At 40.4% G+C, this 12,831-nt stretch overlaps 1 protein-coding gene across 1 annotated transcript in view; it reads left to right on the top strand.

Annotated features, from left to right (window-relative positions):
• Positions 1 to 9,737, top strand: part of ATF3 (activating transcription factor 3) — a 49,770-nt gene extending 40,033 nt beyond the window's left edge. Inside the window, exon 5 of the transcript XR_008598418.1 lies at positions 9,695 to 9,737. The gene's annotated coding sequence lies outside the window, so the exon portion shown is untranslated. The remainder of the gene's footprint in view (positions 1 to 9,694) is intronic.
• The last annotated feature ends 3,094 nt before the right edge of the window (positions 9,738 to 12,831 follow it).

The following is a 12,831-nucleotide window of genomic DNA, read 5'->3' as shown; positions in this document are numbered from 1 at the left end:
CTATTGTTAACCTTGACTAACAGTAGTTCTCCGGGATCTCAAGCAGAAGTCTTTCATTTCACTTACTAACAGGAGAGGCCAGGAATTACATCTTGGACCTTTGGCTTGCCAAGCAAATGCGCTACCACTGACTCTGCCATGGTCCCACCCTGTGTAATAGGTGGCTGTTTCCACACGGCTTACCTTCCCTCGGAACAACCTGGAACATCGTGCAAAAAACGCGGAAGATCACGTTTTCTTGTGAGAGATTTGCGCGACGTTGCGCAAATCTCATGCAAGTAAACGCAATCTTCTGCGTTTTTTGCGCAATGTTCCGGGTCGTTCCAAGGGAAGGTAAGCCGTGTGGAAATGGCTGATGTTCCATCTGGCTCATTTCTGTTAAGAAGTGGGCTTCCAAATTCCATAACTTTTGATTTCTACAACCACTACCAGTCTTTAAACTACCATCAGTTTCCAAACAATATTTAAAGGTATCTGAACAGCATTTATGGAGGCTTACGTATTCACTGAACCTGAATGTGAACACACATTCACCTGAACCAAAAGTAGGACAACAAAATGGTTTCTCATTTAAGATGAACTGTGTAGTGTAGCATATAGCACAGCCCTGATAACATTGCTGCTGGCAGTAGACCCCTGTACCCATGTTACTCCTGCTGCTGTTTCTACTGCAGTTCAATGTAAAAATGTGCCTGGCCCAGTGCAATGTTGTACAGGTCAAATATACATGAGAATGTACTGGCTTAGGTTTATCAGATGCAAAGTGTTGGCCTTGTTCTTTTATTGTGTGACAATCAAAATCTGATTTAAAATATCCAATAATCTAGCTAGGATTGTAGAGTCCATGAGGATTAATTAGGACCTATTCTCATTCAAGTGTGTGTTGAATGTTTCCTTTGCTGCTGCCTTGGATATAAATTTGAATATTAAATGAGAATTTTCCATTCCAAGCACATTATGGCTGTCGTCACACGGGCATCTCTTCCGTTAAATTTACAGCATATAGCGTCCTACCTGTTATCTGTAATGTTTCTTTGGGTCACCTAACGGCTCTTTGCGCCACCAGCTGTCCACACCGAAGCACTCTGTTCTGTTCTCTCTAACCGCGCAGAAGCAGCTCCTCCCCCTTTTAAAAAAAATTATTCTGGCATTTAATTCCGCTATAACAGAATAACAGCATATAAACATTCCGTTAGAGCAAAACATTACGACCCTTTTGTTTTTCCAACTTTGAAATTATATAAATAGCCCTTTGCCCACAGAAAACTCCCTGTCTGACGTGATCCCCATCGCTGAAGACTCTGCCATGGCGATTGAGTCATTTTTACTTCAGCAGAAAGTTTGCATTGTGTTATGTCGTTATGGCGTTATAAGGACATAATAAAATTTTAAAAAGGGGAGTCGCAGGAAGAAATGGATTCTGGGATTGAAGGGAGGGCATAGGACATTGCGAGGCAAAATACATCGATGTGAGACATTCACACTGAGGCACAAAATAGCGTGACTATCAAGCACAAAGCAGAAGAGAGAAAATCGCTACAGTGTTGGAATAAGGTGGGTGTTTGCCGGGAAATAGCGCCATTTTAGTGCTAAATAAAAGCCCGTGTGACGATGGCCTATGTATTCAAGGCACTTCTATCTGTTTACCACAATTTAGCATACAGCTTAGGAGAAACCACTAGAGGACAGTGTACGTCAAAAGATATCATTTATGCTGCTCGCTTGGGAAGAAGTCTGTTTCATCTCAGGACTTTGTAGGTAGAAATAAATAAATAAATAAAGTTCACCATTTACCCAGTGAAACAGTAGCAGTCACCTGAGCTCTAAGTGTTCATAATAATGTTAACTTTTGCTTACTGCTGGCTTATTTATTTATGTTACACCGTGCCATAGATATACAAGCCTGAAGAAGCTTCATACTCTAAATTACAATGGTGAAGACAATGAGGAGAGGGGAGGAACACATTTATTCATATCCTGCAATGCCTCCCCAAAGGCTCTTTCAGTGACTTACAAAATATTTAAACAAAAACAGTGCAAAAATACTGAAAACTACAACAAATTACAATGCAATCTTAAATATGTATACTCAGAAGTAATTCCCAGTCAAGTCAATGTAATCCCTAGGAAGTGTGTTTAGGATTGCATCCTTAGTTTGTTACCCAATTAGATTAATTGATTTTTATTGATTAAAAAGGTGTCAGTGATGAATCAGGCAGCAGATTTTTTTTTAAATATCATTTTTAATATACGTACTTATAAATTCATGCATGGCAGGTATCATCTTAGAAGAGGTGTTACTCCTTAGTCCCATGGGAGGGAATGCCTCTTTTGAGATGATGCCTGCTCTAATTTGTGTTGCCAGCTGCCCAGAGGAAAAAATAATCCTGACACTTTAATAGCAACTTCATGGGGTATTATACACCAGGTGATGTTATTTACCTCCATGGCAGGAAAAAGATTCACCTGTCCATTCCCACACATTAAGCCTCTGTTAAAGGGGTGGGACATTTTTTTTCTCCAAGCAGTTAGCAACACTATTCTCCACGTGTTTTCATTTGTGATTAGGGGTGTACATCGAAAAAAGCTGTTATAATTCTGGTTCTGGATTTTTGGGGAGGGGGGATTGAACAAAGGGTTAGATTTTACAAACTCTCAAACTAGGTGCCTCTTTGAGCAGGTGCAGTTCTCTCTACTGATTCTTAAAATGGTGGCCAAGCAGCAGCTTAGCAGGAGAGTGCCAGCCGGCAGCCACCGACATTCTAAAAAAAAGAACCCGGTCTGCGTTCATTTCATTTTCCTACTCTTACAGTTACTGACCGATAATACTTTTTTAAAAAACCTTTCCACTGGAAACTGCACATGACATCCTTCCTTGTTGTGGCCTGTTGTTAGTTTTCTTGGTTTTCCAATCAAATAGCATCAGAATTGCAGGGGAGCTAGTGCTGCCTGTCCACTAAAGACTCTCCAAGTTTCAAGCAACTTGGACCCCTGAACATGGTGCCTTCAAGCATGAAAGCTGCAAAAAAAAAAGTGCTCTGCTTCCAGATAGGAGAGGGAAAGGAGGACTTCAGCTCTACCATTATTTCCTATGGGATATTTTTTCCAGGGGGGCTGGATTGGGGGATTTTCAACCAAATGATCCCCAAATTGCAGCAGCAGTAGTGCTACCTGTCCACTAAAGAACCCCTGAGCAAGTGAATTGAACCAAGGGGTCTGATTCTATGGGCCCCTGAACAAGGTCTCCCCAGCCATCCTGCATGCAGAGGGGGAAATGGCCCCATCCCTGCAAAGGAGGGCAGGAAGAAGGAGCCAGCTAGACTCGCAGCTCCACTGGGCCCTGGGCCTGACTTGAGCCGGCAGAAACCTCCCTTCTTGGCCACTGCCTCAGAAATGTGGAAAATCAAAGAAAAGCACAAGTGGCTTCTCTATTGCTGGCAAGCTCCAGAACAGGAAAAAAACACAACAGATTTTTTTGTAGAGGAGTTTTTGTAATTCCCAAGAATTCCAAATTTATATTACCATTATGGAAAATCATGTTAATGATCCAAACCAATTATTTTTATCTATATTTTCAGATCAGGAATTTTGTAACTTATATCCCTACTTGTGATGCTAAAAGTGGTTTGGAGGCCAGAAGTTGTGTCTATGGATAATGTGAAAGAGAAAGTGGAACAGCAGTTCTTAAATACAGAGCATGTTTTTAGGCAATTCAGGTTTTACATTGAATTACATATGTGGAAATGTTGAAACTGATTTAAATATTATTTGTGAAAAAAAATCTAAGGAGGAGGGGTGTTTTATTTAATGTAGTTAGCTTGTGCCACTGTTTCACACATGCTGCTACATGTATGATGCATTCTTAATGCAGCAAAAAGGCTGTTAACCGCTGTGCCAATCAATCATGATTTGTGCCCTGCTTCTATGATTTGCCTTAAGTAGCCTTGAAAATCCTGGTGATGTCCTGCATTCCAAGAGAGATGCTTCTGGCGTGTTAACTGCTCGTATTCTTCGATATCAGCTCATGGTTATGGAAACCATGGGTACAGTCCAAAAGCTAGTTGTGCTTGCTGGGGGTAAACTAGCTGTGTTTTCCTCACAGCTAAATAATATATATTTGGAGGGCTGGGAAAATGTTTCTTGCAACACAAATACTGCCTCAAGGAAGTGTTATCTGGGCTGCTCCATGAAATAACTCAGAACTGCACACTTGAACAGTCAAAAGCTTGTCTGGGATTCCAGTTTCACACAAGCTTACCATCAGTGTGTATCGTGCTTAAAGTGTTAGACTAGGACAGTGGGAGAGCTGGGTACACATCTCTACTCAGCCATGAAACTTACTTTTTTGGACAGGTCTACCCCACGGGATTGTTGTGAGGGTAGAAAGGAGGAGGGGAGTATCTTGGAGAAAGGACAGGCAGACCAAACAGGCAGAAGTAGTTTCTAGGAAAGAGGATGGAGGTTCAGAACCTAAGGGGCAGGAATTCCACAGCAGTGCTGCTGGAGAAATACAGAATAAGTGATTGACTGATAAATGGGAATGTGAGGGGATAGGGGCATTATGAAGAAAGCTGGAAGAGAGAAAGCAGAGGACAGGTTTAATGGGACTGGAAGAAGAGGCTCTGGTTGTGAAAGGCTCCTGTATACATGGAGAGGTAGATATAGGAATGCTGAAGGGACAAACTAGGTTGTGAGATAAAAAAACAGGTGTGAAAAGGAAGCACCAAAGTGGAAGTCAGACTAGAACAAAACTTTGTATTAGACCAAAGCATAGGAAGGTTGGGAGGAAGTGGGTAGGCAAGGGAGGTTTGGAGGTTGCTGCTACTATTACTATATATAGTCTCTAAAGCTGAATTTCAAACATTGGTTTGAACTAACGAATTTATTCACTGCAGGCATCCAGTCTATGCCAAATTGCCCATGTCACATTATTTTCAGAATGGAAAGAACTGGGGGGAAAAGTATTCCCCTTAGATTTGCAACAAATTGTCAATAACCTTTGGAGCAAACTCTTGCCAAAAAAAGATAGCCTTTCCGTCCTACTGATTTCACTGGGAAAAGAACGTGAGTAAACCTCTTCTGCTGAAATCTGTGGGCTCTTGTACTCCTCAAATGATAGTGAAAGGGTATTAAAATGTCTTCAGTCTGTTGGACATGAACATGAATCCCAATGCTCTGTTCTTAAATATATATGGAATAAATCCTACTGATTTTAATGTTATGGTACAGCCTTCAGTAAAAACAAATAAACTTCATTTTAATGGAGGTTAGGCCTGGTCTACGTGTAAGAGATTTAGCTCTCTACGTGAAAAATGGAGAAGGCCCGAGTTTTCTGTTAAAAGTCCTATAACATGCAGTGAAATGAAGAGATGGAATCCTGAGGCAGCAGAACTGACTGTACCCCTTCAGAGAATATCATTCTTCCACACGAACAGGAATTCCTTGCAAGTAAAATGTAGAATATCACGGAGATAGGCTGTAGCCTCAGCCACTCTATTTGTGCTAGTTTTCTATATACAGAGAGATATTTATACATTCAAAATGTGATTTCCCCTCTCCTCCACCTGTAGTCAGAATTGCTAAGGCATGGTTACGTTGACCTCTGCTCAGTAAGAAAAAAAAATCTCCCCCCCCCCAGGGTAAAATTGGGATAGAACACTGTCTTAATTAGTATGCCACTTGAAATGCTTTTAGCCTTTCTCCCACATTGCATGTGTATGTGTAAAAAAACAGAAGGGTGATTCTAAATGCACAAGCGTCAGATTTCTGATGTGTGAAGAACAGAAAGGCAGTTTAAAATGCTTTTAGTTTCTGAATCAATGGCCATGCTGGAAGCATGATTCACAACAGCCTTCACATTTTTCTGTACTTTACAGTGCCTGTGTAATTTTGATCAGTGATTTCCCAAGGACCAGCACCAATAAATTAGGATGGATTTTAGTAAATAAGAATGATAGATATCTGAATTTAGGAAGAGGGTATATTTCAGAGGTTTGTGAAACACAGCCAAAGAACATATCTCACTTAAAAGTTGAGCTGTCCCCCCAAGGATACTTCACCTTCACATTTGCAAAGTATTTGATGCGGAGAAACTTACCCAAAATTAATCTACTTCAAAGAAATGGACAGTTTTTGAAATATGATTCTATGAAACTGACATTCTTTTCATCTGGACTATAGTGGTAATGTAAGGAAATCAGTGGTTGAACATTTACCACCACCATAAAAAAAATTGTGACCAAGAATTCAGCTATTACTAAGTGACAAAAGCAGGTAAGCTGAACTGTGGTTGCAGATGTCATATAGTAAAATAAATTTAGTATTACATGTACTAATGTGAAGCCCATTCACTAAAACCTTCAGAGTATTTAATGTAGAGGTTAAACCTTTTAATGGTCAGATTAAAGAACAGTATGGGGGCTCTTCCTATATATGTGTGAAATATGCTGGGGGAAATCTGTTTTTGCAAATCCATTTACTGATGTTAAGCAGTGGCTTTCTTGTTTTTAAAGTTAAATCCCTTAACACATAACTTGTTAACATTTTAAAGTAAGGTTGTACATTAGTTTCATAACTCTTCTTGCATGAGAAAGCACACTGAGATGTACACGTGAAGCTGCCTCATACAGAGTTAATCTAAGGATCCATCTACCTAACTACTTTCTGTTGTGATGGGCTGCAGCTCTCAGGTAAAGGATGGTTTTTTCCAACCTGCTACCTGAAATATTTAAAAACTGGAGATGGAAAACATGTAATCAGCCGTTGAGTCATAGCCTCTCCCCACTTTATTGGCATGTGGTAGTAGTGGTCATCCTCGTCATCAAAGAGTGCAGGGAGACACAATGTTAGCTGGGAAGCGTAGTTCAAAAAGGCTCTGTCAATTTCACCTCTCTACACTAGGGTAGTTTAAAAAGACAGAGCTGGTAGAGATTGCTCCTCAGAGCTATTGTTAATTTCATCTTTGCCTCTGCTCTGTCAATTCCACCTCTCTAGTCTTAAACTGTGTGGGATCACAAGCAGTGAGGAATGGAAATGGGTTGGAGCTGCCTTCCAAAGCTGGGCTTGGACCTGGAGAGGTTATAATATCCCCCACAGGGCCTTGCACTCTGTGGATAAACAGCTTCTGGTGGTCCCTGGCCTGAGGGATATTCGGCTGCCTTCAACTAGGGCCAGGGCCTTTTCAGCCCCGGCCTGGTGGCATGCTCTCCCAATGGAGATCTGGGCCATGCCTTTTGCAGTTCCACAGGGCCTGCAAGATGGAGATGCTACACCAGGCCTTTGACTAGGAGCCAGCATCTTGTCCCTTCTTCTGACTGCCATGCCCCCTCTGCAACTGCCCTGGGCCTTTATCATGGCGGTCTGGTGGTTTTATAGAAGTTTTGGAGCAGCCCGATATTGTTTAGAGGCACCTGGATTTTAGATGTTAAAATTGTTTTTTTTATGTTGTTATGATGTTTTTAATTGTACGTTCTTGTTGTAAGCTGCCCTGAGCCCACTTGTGGGAAGGGCAGGGTATAAGCTGAATAAAATAAAATAAAATAAAGAAATAATGGGCTGAAGTTTCCCTTCTGGCACTTCATAGGCTTTTCACACAGTTCCAGAGTATAGCAAAGCCTTTGTCCTGCCACCAGCTCTGTCTGTTAAAACTACCCTTCCCAGCTACGATTGCATCTCCTGACATGTGAAGAACACATGTCAGGAGATGCAATCGTAGCTGGGAAGGGTAGTCTTGTGTAGAGAAACTTGCAACAGTTGACTTCCTGAACTGATGTCTAGAGGCAGTAATGGGCTGGATGAAGTCAAACAAACTGAAGCTCACTCCAGGAAAAACTGGATGTTATTGACTGATAATACTGAAGCAAGGAGAAAAATAGACTGTTTAACTATTGGCTTTTTAAAAAGTGGATCCATATCATATACGATGAAATTAAGCCTACTGCTATCAGTCCAAGTGAAAGGTGAGAAGCTGTAACCCTGTTCACATGTTAAAGTGAATACACCCTTTATATAGGTGTGTCTGTAAAAAAGAAACAACACGCATTACGAATGAAACCAGGGACCAGTACTTGGATAAATAAATCACATGTTCAGCTAGGATTGCGGGACACCATTTCCCACCCCCTGAGCAGCAGTGGGCTACAGAGGCTGAGGGTGGGAGGGCATTGCTGCTCTACATTCAATTGTACATGTGTTGAATGTAGCATGAGAATTACTCGATGCACATATAAAGAAAATCAAGTGTATAATGTACATGAATTGAATATGTATTTACTGTAACGTGAACAGGGCTTATATTATGCTATTAAGTGGCAGTCCAGGGTCCATTCATTGTTAATTAAATAATGTCAGTAAAGTAACCTTGCAACCCTAAGCACAGTTACACCCTTCTAAGCCCATTAACATCACACTCTTCTCTAACTCTCTGCTCTAGTATTTTGATTGATCAAGTAGCTCTAATTTTTATTGAAATAATGTATATGAAAGGTTTGAATCAGGAGTTTCACATCCTTTTTCTGCATAATGCTACATAGTAGCAGCAGCAGTGCATTACTATTAAGGAAATATTAGTATCTTCTGGAGGGGATATCTCTTTGGGCAATGGTAATAGTTAATAGTTGCACTTGCTATCAAGTAGTTACTTTTAGCAACATTCATTATCCAGAGAGGTGGCTGAGGGCAAGATAATTCAAAACACTGATTTGTCAGGGACAAGTATCAGGACCCATGAACTAACCTGAGTACATCGGAAGAGTTGGAGTATGTACCTACTCATCCTCCCCAAAGCAATTGCTGATTTGCTGACGGTATAAACAACACAATTTTCTGTAAACTGGATAAAGGAAATATTTGACTGTGCATTTGTGTGCACACACAGCTGCCTGCAAATATGGATCCTCACCTACCTACATGTATGTGCTCTCGCATGTATATCCTCCTTTCCCCCCTAGCTCAATCTTTTGGAAATTGCAACGTCTGGTGTACAGCAGCAACAAGGATGGAAGAAGGGAAGAAGAGCCTTCGACACAGGGTCATTTCCCTGTCTTGTCTCCTGTTAGGCTAAACGCGGCAATATCCTGCTTCTTCTGATCCTCCTCTCTTCTCTAAGATGTAGTCAGATAGTGAGGACCTATTTCTATCTCTCTCCTTGTAGTTCCTAAATAAACTTTTTAACCTCTTTAATCAGCACAGTGTGAGTTCACTGAGTTATTTACCTACTCTGCCTAACAGGGTTTCGGGCCCAGGCACACACTGCTGCAATTAGAGACCAACAGCCCTGAATGGAAACCACACTTGGGGATAAATGAAAAACTATCCAACATTAATATCTCTAACAAATAAATTGATCTCTCTATGTGCAAAGTGCTAAGTGCAATAAATACAATTAATAAGTCATAAATACAATAAATACAATTCACATATCAATATAATAATCCACTCTTCTGTCTGAGAAGGAAATATGTATAAGACTCATGAATTTTCAAAACATTCAAAATAGCCCATTTCTCTCAGCAAAGGACCTTCAGTGCCAGTTCATAAGTCTCTTAAATGAATGGGCATCCATTCTTCAGTTTCTGAATGGCTATACTGGCACTGAATACTCCCACGTAACTGCCAATTCAGTAAGTACGTGGGTCACAATCTCGTTGCTTTAGTCAAAATTAATACCTTCTTGCTTTGTTTTTCTCTTTTCTAGGTGAAGCCAGAGGAGAGCCAGAGGAACCCTGAAGGATCCCCCGTTCGTCACAGCCAACTGTTATCTAAAGGTAGGTGTAATAACATTTCTTTACCCAGGAGTAATATATCTTTATCTTCTTTGTAGGTGGAGCCAAGAAAACTGGAGGGGGGACCCCAAAGGATCCCCAGCCCAACAAGTGGCCAGCTATTTTATCAAGCTATGTAGTTCCTAAATAAACTTTTTAACCTCTTTAATCAGCACAGCGTGACTTCACTGCACTTTATTTACCTACTCTGTCTAATACAATCAAGGTGTTTGTGTTTTGTTTTTTAAACAAAAAAAGTCTAATTTTTTACATTTGTTGAACAACAAGGATAGGCCCTGACTCCCTTCACATTTCAGGAATCTTTGCTTAAAAATTTAAAACAAGGGTTTTTTTGTTTTAATCTGGCTGGCCAAATCTTGAAGTAGTACTTTTGGCTCATTTACATCTTGTTAACAAATAAAAGGAACACAGAGAAGTTACTGTCCATTTTTACTAGCTGCCTCATGATGTTAGTTTGCTTCAGTATTTAGCAAGAATTTTTTAAAAAAAAATTGGTTCCGAAAAGCATGGTCTACGACAAATACAATAAACTGTCATATACGTTATTTGGGTCAGATTCTGTTGATGAAAGAGTATTCCAGCTTTTGGGTTATTCAGAATAATTGGGCCAAACCAGGATGGCTACATCAATTTGATGTTTTCACAATGTAGATCTGGATCCCACACTGTAAGAACTGGAATTCATGCGAGAACTACTGATATGTTTTACTATGGTCATTTCTAATAAACTGAAAGTAAAATAATGTTAAACTCTAGACAAATGTTTATTCCCCACCATCACCAAAAAATCTCAGTATTATATCTGGAAATTACTAGACCCCATGAAAGAACTTTCTGCTTTTTGTTTCATTTAAAATATTAAGATTTCAAGAGAAACTTACTTTGCCTTTTACTTAGTACATAATCCCATTTTAAAATGTTGCATTTATCAGTACCAGGTAATGAACTTGGCACAAGAAAGGGAATGAAACTGCTAGCTTTTAGGTTTATCTATGTTCTGGCAGAATGCAAAGAAACTTGGACACCTTTTGTACACTTAATTAGATTTTATTTATCCTACAAACTTTCAAAGGTTCAGAAGAAATGAAGTACAGAAACTGCATTACTACAAGCTACACTGAAGGCCACTGTTTTTAAATGGCAAAAGGACTATTATCAGCCTCTATTTACAATGATAGGTAAAGACAATATATCAAGTTAGTACCAATGATAGGAGAAATGGGAGACTAGTTGTCTGCTTCCTAGAAACATCCAGCTGGCCACTTATAAGGGAGGGGCTACAGGACATGATCTATGTGCAGAAGGCATCAGGTTCAATCCCTAGCGTTTCAGCTAAAAGGTTATCAGGAAGCCAGTTTATTTATTTAGATATATTCCATTTTTTCCCTCAATGGGAACCCAAAGTGGCTTACAACAACATCATTCTTCTGTCCTCCATTTTATCCTCCCTATATGGGATTTTAGAAGAGAGCCAATAATTAACCCCAAGCCATTGGGTGGCAGATTGGGGATTAGAACCTGGGTCTCCCAGATCCTAGTCCAACACTCTAACCACTACACAATGGTGGCCCTCTGGGCTGGCTTTCTAGTAGACGTTGGGAGGCCTTTTTCTGCCTGAGACCATGAAGAGCTGCTACCAGACAGGCAAACAATGTGCTTTTCCGCACAGTTTCCCCCCATCAGTTCCGGCCTCATACTGTTTTGGTTTATTCTGTGATTTCCAAAGACATTTTTTTTGCCATTCGTTTTTGCTTCTCCCCCCGCCCCCCAGCCACGTCTTGAGACCTCTTTTACTCTGATTTTAACCTCTTTACCTCTTTTACCTTCTTTAACTCTTTTACTCTCTGGAAGCTGATTTTGAGTCAATTTTTTCCTAGTACGTAATGTTTCTTTTGGTTTTGTTTGTCCTGTCCATTCCCACCCACATCCAATCCACTTTGTGATGAATGGATGTTCATCATTGTCAAGACACTTCTCCCCCAACTTTCCTTTTGCTCCCTCCTGTTTTTGGTTTTGTTTTGTTTTCTACCTTTTTTAAAATTGTCAGTTTCATATTGCTATAACAACCTAACCACTAGTAATAGGTAGTGCAGGTCTCTGAATCCCCACCTTTCGTTTTTTTAAAATGCACCTATCTAGCCCATTCCATTGGAGACATGTGCCTTTTCTCTTATATCTCCACAAAGGAAAGGGCTAGAGACCTACTTTTTTAAAGATGAAAGCTGAGAATTCATAGAACCTGCTACACCTGTTATTGAAATGGTAGGTCAATATAGAAAAGTGAAAAAGACAATTAAAAAAAATTACAAAAGACCTGGTGGCGCGAGTGTTGGCCAGTTTTTGAGCCAGAAAAAGCAATGTGGTTTGAAAAGTACCTTACAGCTGCTGCTCTGGGCTCCATCCCAACAGAATTTGATTTGCCCGCTGCTGCCAGCCTCCTCCTCCTGGCTCTGGTGGAGCTGTCCAATTTGGACTGGGCGGGGGAACTTAGATATGGATTGTGGAGCTGCTCCCCTCTTAGGCTTCTCCATGCAAAGATTGACAGAGTGTTCATTTTTAATCTTTTAAAAAATATTCAGCCCGTATATCGATATATTAATATAAGCATGCACAGAAACTAAAAGGGGAGGGTGCTGTGATGTCACCAGTGATGCCACCGATGACAACAGCACCCTCACTTGAAAATCCTGACTATTTAAGGCATATGTAGAACAAAATAAATTGAATCCAGAACTGTAAAAATGCAGAGATGTGGGCAGACATGAGGAAGAACTGTACCCAAACCGATTCTACAGCTTATGTATCAACTGCTCAGAAAATCAGGAATAAGCTGGGTGGAAAAGTCCAGTACTGACCTAGATGGACCAATGGTCTGACTGGATATAAGGCAGCTTCATATGTTCAAATTCAAAACTTGTTCTATAAGTGATCTCCTTAATATCAAATTGGGGTAGATCACTCATGTGAGAAACAGGAGCGAGAGCTTTGAATACCACAAAGGGGGAAGATAAAGAATAAGGAAAAATTCACTTGGCCTACTGAACAGAGC

The sequence above is a fragment of the Eublepharis macularius genome, chromosome 1 (genome assembly GCF_028583425.1).
Source record: "Eublepharis macularius isolate TG4126 chromosome 1, MPM_Emac_v1.0, whole genome shotgun sequence".
NCBI classification, from domain to species: Eukaryota; Metazoa; Chordata; class Lepidosauria; order Squamata; family Eublepharidae; genus Eublepharis; species Eublepharis macularius.
Note: the sequence above shows the minus strand (reverse complement) of the source record. Positions and strands in the feature narration are given on the sequence as shown.